This window comes from Mustela erminea, chromosome 17, assembly GCF_009829155.1.
Source record: "Mustela erminea isolate mMusErm1 chromosome 17, mMusErm1.Pri, whole genome shotgun sequence".
Lineage (NCBI taxonomy): Eukaryota > Metazoa > Chordata > Mammalia > Carnivora > Mustelidae > Mustela > Mustela erminea.
Genome location: NC_045630.1, coordinates 70028233 through 70040448, shown reverse-complemented (window position 1 = coordinate 70040448; position 12216 = coordinate 70028233).

The window sequence follows — 12216 nt, the reverse complement described above, 5'->3', positions numbered from 1 at the left end:
GGTCTGGTGCGTCTGCGAATGTCCGGGTGGGGACGGTGGGTGGGAGCGGACCCCAGAGACCGGCCCTCTGGGGAGCTGGGGGCACTTGACCTTGAAGAGGCCTCTGCAACCGCCCTCCCGTGGCGAAGCCATTACGGATTTTTGTAGCTTAAAAAATCTAAACGCTCTGCGGGGCTTGACGTGCTCCGTCCGAGCCGCGGGCGCTGGTGGTCCCGCTTCTCCGTGTGCGCCGGCCGTGCCCTGTGACAGGCGGTGGCGGAAGGAACGCTTGCTTACAGCCCTTCTTGGAAACAATCTTGACTTTTTAAAAAAAGCTTTACTTAGATATAATTGACGCACCATAAAACTCACCTGCTCTGAGCGTAGAGCTCAGAGGTATTTAGTATATGAGGCTCAGCCGGTACATTCTAATTTTGGAACATTCCCGCCACCCCAGAAGGAAACCTTGTGCTCATTAAAAATCATCCGCAGCCGCTAATCTACTTTCTGTCTCTACAACTTTGTCTGTTCTGGACTCTTCGTGTAAGGGGAACCGCAGAGTCCATGGCCTTTTGTGTCTGGCATCTTTTCCTTAGCATCATGGATTTTGTTTGTTTTTAACATTTTATTCATTTGAGAGACACAGAGAGAGAGAGAATGACAGCACAGAGCGGAGGGGAGAGGCAGCCTCTCCCTGAGCAGGGAGCCGGACTCGGGCTCAGGACTCAGGATCAGGATCTGAGCCCAAGGCAGACGCTTAACCCCCTGAGCCCCGGCAGGCGCCCCAGAGGGACACAGTCAAGCAGACTGGGCACAGAGCTGGGCTCCCCGCCAGGGCTCCCAGGACTGAGATCATGACCTGAGTCCAGACCAACCAAGAGTCGACTGCTCAACTGACTACACCACCTGGGCGCCCCGTTTACCCACTTTTTAAATAGTTCATTGTCTTTTTATTGCGTTGCATAAGTTCTTTGTAAATTCTTTGTCTTTCTGGAAACACAAATAGGGTGCTGCTCCCGACCAAGCAATGGAACGGAAACTCACAACTTTGAGGTTCTAAGACCTAGATTCAAACACAGGCTTCTCTGAGGCTGAGCAGAGATGGCCTGATCTTGGGCCCGTTGCCAGGCCATCATCTCCGAACTCCAAGGCCTCACCGGCCCCGGGAGCAGTGTCGCTTAGCTCTGAGTTTCCATGAGGATTGTATGAGACCACTAGGGTTCACAGCTTAGAGAAGCCCCTGCAGACCTTTAAAGGCCTCTCTGAAAAGTTTAGGGTGCCTTTGCTTGGGCGGGGTGGATGCCAGCCCTCTTGCCGCCCACAGGCTTGTCCGGGGATGACTTGGAAGCTGGTCCTCACGCCGCAGCCCCGGTTCTGTCGTGAACCTCTCTGTCCACCTGTACCCACATCTCCTGCTTGCTTTAAGGACCCAGGGCTCTGTTTCCATGCGGTTGCCGCCAAGCCTGCACTTTCTCCCACGGCTGGGAGCGATTTACAGGAATTACTGTTTTCTTTCAAAATTTAATGTTTTAATTCATGTTTCTCCTAATTAAAAATAAAACCTTAAAAATGACTTAGCCTTGTTCTCTATAGGAAAAGGACCTAGTCTCTACAGTCACAGACCCTGTTACCTCAGGCTCTTAGAGTCATGAGCAGATTGTGTGCTGTCCTTGAGGTTTGCCATTTCCAGCTGTCAGATGGGGAAACCGTCCGCCCCAAGGCCACAGGAGCGTGCCTGCGGAGTCCACAGACTCCCAGCAACTGCTCTGACCTGCGGCAGGTGCTTCCCGCACAGTCTCTCAGGCCCTCGGGACTTCTGGCGTGGGAGGTCGGATTCCCGAGGCCAGGCGTGGGGGCTGGGCCCCGAGCTGCAGCTAAGTCCAAAGGCCCGGGTCTGCGGTTCCACGGTTCCGCGGTTCGGTGGTTCCGTGGGCCGCCTGGCCGCCGTGCCCAGCGGACTGTGGTATCAGAGCTGCTCACCGGTTTCCACTTGCTGCCGTAGCAAATAACCTCTTTTTAGTAGTTTCAGCAGCTCAAGTGTCACGTCTGTTGTTCTGAACTCTGACATGGGTCTCGGGGAAAACCGATGGTCGTGACGGCCTTGCCTTTCCGGCTTCCAGAGGGGCAGGACCGTGCACCTGTCAGCCTCTAGCCCCAGTGACCGCGCTAGGCCCACCGGATCAGATCAGCTGGTAAGTGACTCGACTCCCGCTTGTCATTTGACCAAACGTATCCATGATGTGATATTGTGGTTTATAGTAAGAAATATATATTTGGTCATCTTCCTCCTGCAGGCACAGAGCTCCTAAAATCTATGGAATTTCCTGTAATAAGAGCCCTAAATTTGTCTTTTGTTATGCTAATGAGGTGGCGGGAAGGCCAGTAGGTCCCCTAAGGATGGAGGCTGGTGGCTGGGGCCCCAGCCCTGTGATCAGAGCCCCCCCCAGCTCCAGGGAGGGGGGAGGGGCTGGAGGTCAAACACCTCACCAGTGGCCGATGACTTTATCAGTCATGCCTGTGTAAGGAACCCTCCGTAAAAACCCCAAAAGACGGGGCTCTGAGAGCTTCCTGTTGGTGGGCGCATGGGGAATCGGGGGGACCGGGGCGCCCGGAGGGCCGGATGCTCTCCGCTCCTCCCCACACGTACCCGCCTCTGCGTCTCTCCACCTGCTCCTCCTGAGTTCTGTCCTTTCCCAATAAACCAGCATCTAGTAAGGAAAATGCTTCTCTGCCATCCGAGAGTCGCTGTAGCCAATCCCCTGCACCCACGGAGGGGGTGGTGGGACCCTCCGGTCTGCACCCGGTCAGCCAGAGGCGCAGGGGACCAGCTGGGCTTGCAGCTGCTGTCTGAAGGTGGGGAGGCGGTCCTGTGGGACTGAACGCGTCATCTGTGGCATCTCCCAAAGGTTAGGACATGGGCCATTTTGTAGGGGGGCTCTTCTGCCAGCGCCAGGACCCCTGCAGTACTGATGAGACGGTGAATTGCCCTGGCTTGTCCCACCGGCTTTGGGGGAGAGCCTGCTGGAAGAAGCCACAGCACCGGCGGTGCCTCCTTTGTTGATCAGCAATCCTTTCTCCACCCCACACCTTGGCTTTCCCACACCTGCCTCACTGTGCTGGAGCTCCGGGGTCACCCAGCCTTTCCCTAAATGTGCTGTAACTATGGGCGCAGAAACGTTCAGTGGGGGGCTTCCTGGCTCGGAATCTGGTCTGGCAGGAGGAAGGGGCATAGAGGCTCACGGAGGGTCTAAGCTCGGGGTATGGAAGCTCGTTCACATCCTGGACTGGGACTCTGTCTGTTCGGGCCTGAAACGTGGGATCTTCAGCTTCTGCCCCCATCAGCAGCTGATTTCCCGTGGCACCAGGCCCCTGCCGCGGCCCCAGAGCAGACCCCCGGCTGCTCCCACGACTTAGCCAGGCGTCTGCCAAGGGGTCAAGCACGGCATAGCGGTACTGTTCCCAGGAGAGGACTGTTGGGGGGTGTTCCCACTGAAGCGTGTCACTTACCGCACACTCTGACCCTCCAAAAGCCCCTGGCCTGATGCCTCTAGACGCTGTTTCCCTTCTTAGGCCCCAGGGAAAGAGCGAAGCGCATGTGGGTGGCTGAACGGGTGCGGGGCTCGGCTGTGGGGCTCAGCGGCGGGCCGCTGCCCTCGCTGGTTGCCCCCATACGGCTCATTAGTAACTGGCCAGTAACTTGATGTCACCAGACTGAAAAGCTGTTTGAGACAACGCACCTGCTGTCGCTGGTTGGCGACGAGGCTGACAAATCCACCCCCCCCCCCCCCCCCCCCCCCCCCCCCCCGTCTGCCCTGGACTCCGCCGGTTTGGAGCCGAAGGTCCCGTACCCCGCCCAGTCCCGCATAAAGCTGGGTGGGGTCGCCCTCTCTGTTGCTCTGGGCGGAGGGGCCTTGTGGGGTGCAACGGCCCGGCCTCAGGTCTGGGGGTTGCGTTTCAGCCAAACACGCCCCTGTTTCGTGTTGGAGCGAACCAGTTCCCAGTTCCGAGGGTCGGCTGTGCCTCGGAGAACAGTGCAGCTGTGGTCTTCGACCCCCGGGTCTTATGTCTGTGCGGGAGACCAGGCCCCGGAACCCGAAACGACCACAGAGCAGCGCGAGTGCCCGGGGTTTGTAGTAAGTGCGTCCGAGGTGCGGAAGGAGGGAAAACCGGCGTCACCTCCCGAGTTAGCCTGCCCGTGGCCATCTTTTTGAGCATTTTTACTTTTATAGGGGCTCTGCCTGCTTATGACAAATAACCTGATTCTCGCCCCCAAGTCCCAAGTTCAGTCTGGGAGGTAGGATGACAGGAGCTTTCGCGGGGCCGCGGCTGCCGGCCGAACCTGTGTCAAGAATTTGCTGGTCTCGGCACCTGGTGGCCAAGCGCTCGGCTGGGCTATACTCGGCTCCTCCGGTGCCGCTCACTGTGCTGTCCTGCCCGTTCCCGGAGACGGGCCGTCGCTGCGCTGCTGTTCCTGAAGTCCTGTGACGGCCCTGGGGCGACGGGTGTCTCCGTCGTGGGGATGAGGTGGCCGGAGCTTGAATCCTCAGCCGAGGGTTGATGCCTGTCCAGTCCCAAACCACATGACCAGTGGGCTGGCAAGGAGGAGATGGACCTGTCGTGTCTTCGTCTGACGAAGAGGGACACGGCACAGAGCACGAAGTGATTCATTTTAATCAGTGACATCATAATCAAAGGTGCGGGTTGGGGGACTCTTAGCACCTGATTGAGTGCTGGGCTGCTTCCTCCTCCCTTCTGCTCAGGCTGGGGCCACCTGTGACCTGACGGTGAGAGTGGACGGAGCCCCTGTGGCATCTGTGTCCGGGTGGGGGCCCCTCCAGGCGTCCTGGTTCAAGACCTGGCTCCCGGGCCTTGCTCGGCCTTGCAGTCCCACGTGGTGGCCTAGGGGACCTGTGGTCTTTGTTGCCTCACAGGAAGGGAGCGGCCTTCCCTGCAGAGCTTGCTGCTGACTGACGGACACAGAGCAGCCGCACTGTTTTACTTTTACTTATTCATCTTAGTCATCTCTGCAGCCCATGCAGGGCTCGAACTCACAACCCTGAGATCAAGAGTCTCACACTCCACGACCTGAGCCAGCCAGGCACCCCCAAAGCAGTAGGATTTTATTTATTTATTTATTTTTAAAGATTTTATTTGTTTATTTAACAGAGAGAGAGAGAGTGCGCACAAGCAGGGGAGCAGCAGAGGGAAAGGGAGAGGGAGAAGCAGGCTCCCTGCCGAGCAGGGATGCCCTACACGTGCTCCATCCCAGGACTCCGAAGGCAGACGCTTGACTGAGCCCTGCAGGAGCCCGGGAATTGCATTTTCTTAGCAACAGAGCGTCCTCTCTGCTTGCTGACAGGAGACAACTGCCTCTTCAGTCCTATGCTCGGGCCTCACTGGTTTGTCTGTTCATCACCGACTAGGGAGAGCTCGTGGACTTCAGGATGCAAGTTTCTCACCAGACCCGCGGCCGCGGACCTTCCCGCCGGTTGTGTGTTCACAGCCTTCATGGCTCTCTGCGGCGCGAGACTGTTTCGTTCTGACGAATTCCGGCATTTCTGCGTCTTCCTCAGGGGCTCGTGCGTCAGGCGTCCTATCCACAGTCTATTGCCTAACCCGAGATCACCAAGGTTCTTCTTCTTTGTTCTTTTTCTTTAGAGATGGAGGAATTTTTTTTTTTTAAGATTATATTTATTTATTTATTTGACAAACAGAGATCACAAGTAGGCAGAGAGGCAGGCAGAGAGAGAGAGGAGGAAGCAGGCTCCCCGCTGAGCAGAGAGCCCGATGCGAGGCTCCGTCCCAGGACCCTGAGATCATGACCTGAGCCGAAGGCTTTAACCCACTGAGCCACCCAGGCGCCCCTGTAGTTGTATTTTTTAAAAGACTTTATTTACTTTAGAGAGAGAGCACGCCGGTGAGCACAAGCAGGGGGAGGGGAGAGGGGGAGAGAGAGAACGTCACGCAGCCTCCCCGGGGAGCCCCAGGCAGGGCTCGATCTCATGACCCTGAGACCATGACCTGAGCTGAAAGCAGGACTTAATGCTCAACCGACCGAGCCCCCCAGGCTCCCCAAGCGTTTTGATAGACCTAGCACTTACATTTAGGCCTACGACTTTTTCCTGAATTTGCTCCTGTGTGTGGTGTGAGGTGGGGGCCAACCGCTTTCTTCTACACAGGGACATCCTGCTGCCTCTGCCTTTTTCATGGAACTGTCTTGGCACCTGGTCAAAATTGAGCACCGTCACAGCAGCTTATTCTGGGCTCTTCCGTTGATCTGGACATCTGTCCTCCAGTCAGCTTCTGGAAACTGTGCCTTCTTACTGAGCTTTGGAACCCATCACTTGCTCGGGTAACCACGAGTGTGCTTCCTATCCTCCCTGGTTTTCGGAGTCTCTCCCGGCTGAGAATACAGGGAGCACACATGATACAAAATGGGTTAAAACCCTCCGGATGTCTCTGTCTCGCAGCTGGTGCCCTCTGAAACACCGTGTCCCCCGCGAGGAGATGGGCCTTCTCACAGAAATGGCTGACTTGGGGCCTGGAGCTGTCACAACAGCTAGAAAGCTCTGGGCTTCACCGGAGGGACGGGAGGCGGGATGCTTGTTCCCCGGAGCTGGGTACCGAAACATTGGCACAGGAAGTGGTGTGGGGCCGGGGCTTTGTTTCAGGAAGGCCTGGGGTTGGGGGAGTGTGGACAAACGTGGGATGCCCACGAGAATTGCCGCGTTGAGGATGGGCATGTAGGGTTTGTCTTACTATTTCCTGTACATGTTCGGAAGTTTCCAGATAAAATAAAGACTCAAGAATTAGCCCAGAGGAGGCCACACGAGCTGAAGACAGGACACTTGAGCTCTGAAAATACAAATGACCGTGTCTGGTTAAAACTCACGGCTGGGGGGCGCCTGGGAGGTTCAGTGGGTTAAAGCCTCTGCCTTCGGCTCGGGTCATGATCTCAGGGTCCTGGGATGGAGCCCCGCATCGGGCTCTCTGCTCAGCAGGGAGCCGGCTTCCTCCTCTCTCTCTCTCTGCCTGCCTCTCTGCCTACTTGTGATCTTTGTTTGTCAAATAAATAAATATTAAAAAACAAAACAAAACAAAAACTCAGGGATGGTAACAAAGTGGTGATTTGTAATGACACCTGAAGAAAGGGAAGAGATAAAGTTCACGGGACGTGACGGGAAGTGGGAAGACAATAGTGTATTAATATGAAACTTGGTAATTATAAGGGAAAAATAAGGATCCTGTTTTTCCAACACAAATGCTATTTTTAGCCAAACTCTAGCTCATAAATGCAGAAACCAAAGGGTTAGAAAACCCTCATCTTGTGAGCCGTAACAGAATGTGTGTTTCAGAGAGCAGCTGCCGGAGCACGGTGAACCCAGGTAAAATACTGATGGCAGCTTCACAAGGAGGGGCCAGGCTGTCGCCTCCAAACCTGCTTGATGAACTTAGTGTTGCTCAAAGCGAGACCAGGTGCAAGCCCCCCGCGGAATGGTGCCGTGTTGCTGAGATCACACCGTCCGTACAGTCTTGCAGTCAAAAGATCACCCGTGTCCAGAGCTGTGTGGTTACTCTCCAGTCTCACGGGAAGAGGGGCCCTGGACATTGGGGTAAATGTCGCCAGTGGGCTGCGGCGCTCTGTATGGGATGGCGACCCAGTCTCGAAGCAGAGTCACTGTCATGGAGAAACCTGATGTAGATTCAGAGACGAAGAGAAATGACAGCCAAATACAGTGAGTCGACTTTTGGACAAAACCAGGAAAAAGTATTTATTTATTTTTATAAGAGAGAGAACATTCGAGCAGGGAGGGGAGGGGCAGCGGGAGAGAATCCCCAGCCGACTCCCTGCTGCTGAGCGCGGAGCCCGATTCGGGGCTCGATCTTGTGACCCTGAGATCATGACCTGAGCTGAGATCAAGATTTAATTTTTAAAAATTGAGATTATCTATTTATTTATTTGAGAGAGAGAGCACAAGCAGGGGGAGAAGCAGACTCCCCACTGAGCAGGGAGCCAGGTGGGAACTCGATCCCAGGACCCATTGGGATCACGGCCTGAGCCGAAGGCAGACGTCCAACCGACTGAGCCCCTCAGGCGCCCCGAAATTTTTTTATTTTTTTATTTTTTTTTTTAAAGATTTTATTTATTTATTTGACAGAGAGAAATCACAAGTAGATGGAGAGGCAGGCAGAGAGAGAGAGAGAGGGAAGCAGGCTCCCTGACGAGCAGAGAGCCCGATGCGGGACTCGATCCCAGGACCCTGAGATCATGACCTGAGCCGAAGGCAGCGGCTTAACCCACTGAGCCACCCAGGCGCCCCAACCCCCGAAATTTTTTTAAAATAAACTGCGGGGCAGGAAAAAATGTTACGGTTGGGACCTGCCTTCCGATTTGAGGAGCTCCTAGTGGTCCTGTCGGTGTGACCAGCATCGACTGACAGGTTGACCTCGCTGGTGACATTAGTTTCCACAGGTGGAAAGGTGTCCTTGGGCTTTCTTTTGGGGGGTGAGTAGTGCTGATGGCGGTTCTTCCCTCCTGCCTCCCTCCAGCACATCTCCTGGAAACCAGAGTTTCCTGAATGTACGTGACACCACGGAACAGTAGTTTTGACCTTGGCTGCACATGAAAACCGTCTGGGGAGCTTTTGAAAAACACCAGTGCTTCAAGACCAGCCCCAGAGCTCTGCTCTGTCCATCCGGGCCGGGCCAGGCACCGTAGTTTAAAGAGGAGTGAAGAGGTAACTTTTCCGCTGAGTCTCCTTTGCAGGCAGCAGCGAGAGCCACGGCCTCAGAGCCAGGCCTGCCCAGCGCTTTCCGCGACGGCTCCGAGGCGAGCATTCGCGTGTGGCGGGCCGCGGGGCTCTTGCCGACCCGCGGGCCTGAGCCCGTTCCGCGGCCGCAGTGAGGAGACGTCGGCCTGTGACTGCGCCTGTGAGACTGTGTCGCGGAAAGCTGCTGGGCTGGGCTTGGCCCAAGGCTGTGGTTTCCTGACGCCGGCTACAGAAGGAATAAAAACGCTGGTTTCCTGTTTTATTTAATAATGGCGCAGCCTCACGAGAGGCGCTGTGGTCGTGGAACACAGAGGACTGGGATTGGAAGTTGGAAGCTCTGAATTCAGGTCCTGCTCTGCATTCGCTGTGGGATCTGAGGGAGGTCGCTTAACCTCTCTGAGCCTTACACTTCTGGGGAAGGACGTTCGTGATGGGAGCCGCACAGGCCGGTCTTAAAGCTGGAATAAGGCACGTGCGTGGGCGTTGTAAGCTGTGGGTGTCGGACCCCTACCGCCTGCTCTCAAACGGCTTGTTGCGCAGCAGCTTATAAATTTGTGTGTAACAAACATTAAATATTTAAAAGGAAAGCAAATTAGAAAATTTGAATTTAAATGTGACATAAACATGAAGACTGAGGGAAATGAGTTCTACATCATGCATTTCTATTTTCTTAAGCCACCAGAGTGATTTTAGATTGGTAAAGGCTGCTTTTAAAAGAAGATGGCGTAAATATATATTTTTCCAAAATGGAATTTTCTAGGGAAAATTGGTTTTCATCATGACGGGGAAATCTACAACTGTAACGTGCCGGTCGGAAGGTGGGTGCAGGGCGGAGCCCAGAGGAGGTCCAGGAAAAGCCTCACGAGGGCACTTTGACATTCGAACCCCGGGAAAGTCTTTTCGGGAGGGCGGGAACAGAAGCTGGACTCAGGAGGGAGTGGGCTGAGAGGAAACGGGCCACCAGGCGGAGACAGCCCTTTCTACAAGTTTGGCACAGAAGAGGAAAAAATAGGGTGTAGCCTCAAAGGGCATCAGGGCGGTGTAGACATTATGTCAAAGCAGGGAGGGCGGTGCGTGCGGAGTGGGAAGTGGTGGGATCGGGGACCTGGGACGCGCGCAGCCGAGGGGCAGCCGGGCAGAGTCCAGCGGGCAGGCGGCCAACGCCCTGGGCAGTTGAGGCAGGAGGGGCGCAGTAGGGACGTGGGGAGGGCAGCCGGCCAGAGGCGGCATCTGCTTCCTCCCTCCCCTCCCGTCACCCCTTCCCGCCAGAGCACAGGAGACCGGCGCTGTGTCCCCACCGAGCCGAGCCGCCAGCTCCCGGGAGCCAGGCCTGTGTGCAGGTTGGGCCCGGCTGTTCGGTGACACTCCGCGGGCGGCCTGTGCGTGTGCTGGGGTGGCCAAGGGGGGCAACCAAGGTGGGGAGCCACAGCGAATCGCGTTAAAACCAGCCTCCCGCCCACCTGGAGCTGAAAGGGACTCAGCCCACATTCCTCCTGCATTACAAGCCGCCTCCTCCTGGGAGCCTGTCCTGACTACCTCCTCTCCCTCCACATCTGGGTCAGCCTCGCGCACTGCCCTCTCCGCCCGTCAGCCCTGCGTGGCCTGGGTGGCCGGTGTGGCCGCTGGCCGGCTGCGCTCCTGGGAGGGCCGGGCTAGGGTCTCTGCTGGCCACATTGCAGGCGGGAATTCCCAGTAAGCACCAGTTCAGGTGCTTACACACCAGCCGGCCGAGGACCCGAGGGCTCAGCAACCGGCCGTGAGTCCTTGTGCAGACGCTGCCATGTGGAAGGCGGCGGAAGCTCCTGAGGCACTTGGGCCCCTCGGGGTCCACAGCCTCTAGAGCCGCGGCCAGAGCCGTGGCGGCCCGTGCCTTCTTTCCTCGGGACGCACCTCCTCACCTCCCTCTGTGCCGGTTTGCCGACGCCCCGGTGGCCCCTCGGCCCGCCCTCAGCTGCCCCACCGCAGCTTGGCAGGGGACCTCGAGGAGCCTTCCTCGGCAGCTCGCGCCATCTGGCCCGCACAACCTGGCCTCAGGGGTCCGGAGACCTGGGTTTGTTTTGGGGGAAGTCCTCGCCCCGTGTTCTTCCAGGACCTCCCCCTGCCTTGGTGGCCCCAGAAAACGACCCATTCGCTCTTCCCCTTTCCCATTTTCAGAGCAGTAAAGGTGCTTTGACCTTTCGGGGAGTGCGGTGTGAAGGAAGCCAGAGCTCGGCCGCAGGGAATAGGCAGCCGGTCAGGGCTTGTCTGCTGCTGCCCCGACGCCCGGCGGCCCGGGGTCTGGATGTCCCTGTGGCTGGCTCAAGGCCCTGGAGTGGCCCCTCTGCCGCCGCCCCCCCCGACCCCCCTGAGGCGCGAACCCTGGGCCGCCGGCCAGGCTGGTGCCGCCCACCCCTGCCCGCTTCTTCCTTCGCAGCTTCGCGTTCGGAGGTCCGGGCTCCCTCGGGAAGTGGCGCTCGCCGTTCCGCTTGTTCATGGACGGGAAGCCCTTCCCCGGACGGAAGCCGACGTGAACCCGAAGGGAAGTTCCCCCAGGAGGCTGACCTGGCCAGGAGGCCTCTCTGTGCGGTGGCCGGGGGACTCCGCGTTCGCTCCTGTCCTCCCTCTGTCGTCTGGGCCCGCATGGAGAAGGCAGGGCCTCGGCGGAATGAGGGAACCTGGGCGACCTTTCACAGGAGCCAGGTCAGGTACCGAAAACTCGGGATTTTTCCCTAAATGGAAGCCTGTCTTTTCGGCAAGGACCAGAGGTGCCATCGGGCAGTTGGTCGTGGGTGATGGAAATGAAGGGCCTTGCTGTTCCGGGTAGCAAGCACTGGCTGTCTGTAGTCGGCGCGGCCTCGTTCTGGCTGCTGGTGTGAGTCCCGTCAGGTCTTTCCTGGCAGGACGACCAGCAGCGCCAGAACTGCATGGGGTGGGGCTGGGGGGTTGCCTCTGTGGACAGAGCCGGGAGCCCCCCCGCTCTCCGAGCCCCGGCAGCTCCCCTCGGGTGAGGCGGGCCTGTCTGTAGCAGGTGGAGGTGACCTGACCCCGGAGGACCCCACACCAGAGCCGGGACTGTCAGGGCCCAGCAGGGCTTTGTCTGCGAGGAAGTCACAGGGTGACCTCAACCAACTAGCGGTCTGCGTTGGCAGAGTTGGGGGTGACAAGGTAAGGAGCCCACGGCTGGGTGGGGACTCCGGGATGGTCTCAGGGTCCGGCGGGGAGGACGGCAGAGGCGGAGGAGGAGGAAGGGCCTCGGTGCTCACGCAAGATGCTCTCAGAAGCTGGGACCGCGATCGGCTTCTGTGCCGTTGGAGAGACCGGCCGCCCAGGGTCTTAAACGCAAGGAGGCTTGAGAGGGAGGCATCACGGGCTCCGGCTGCCAGCTGGGGCCCTGGCCAGGCGGGAGAGGGTGTGCGGGCCGTGAGGCTGCAGAGGGGCACCGCGGGGCATGGGCCACCACCTAGGACGGTGGTCAGCTGTGGCCTGG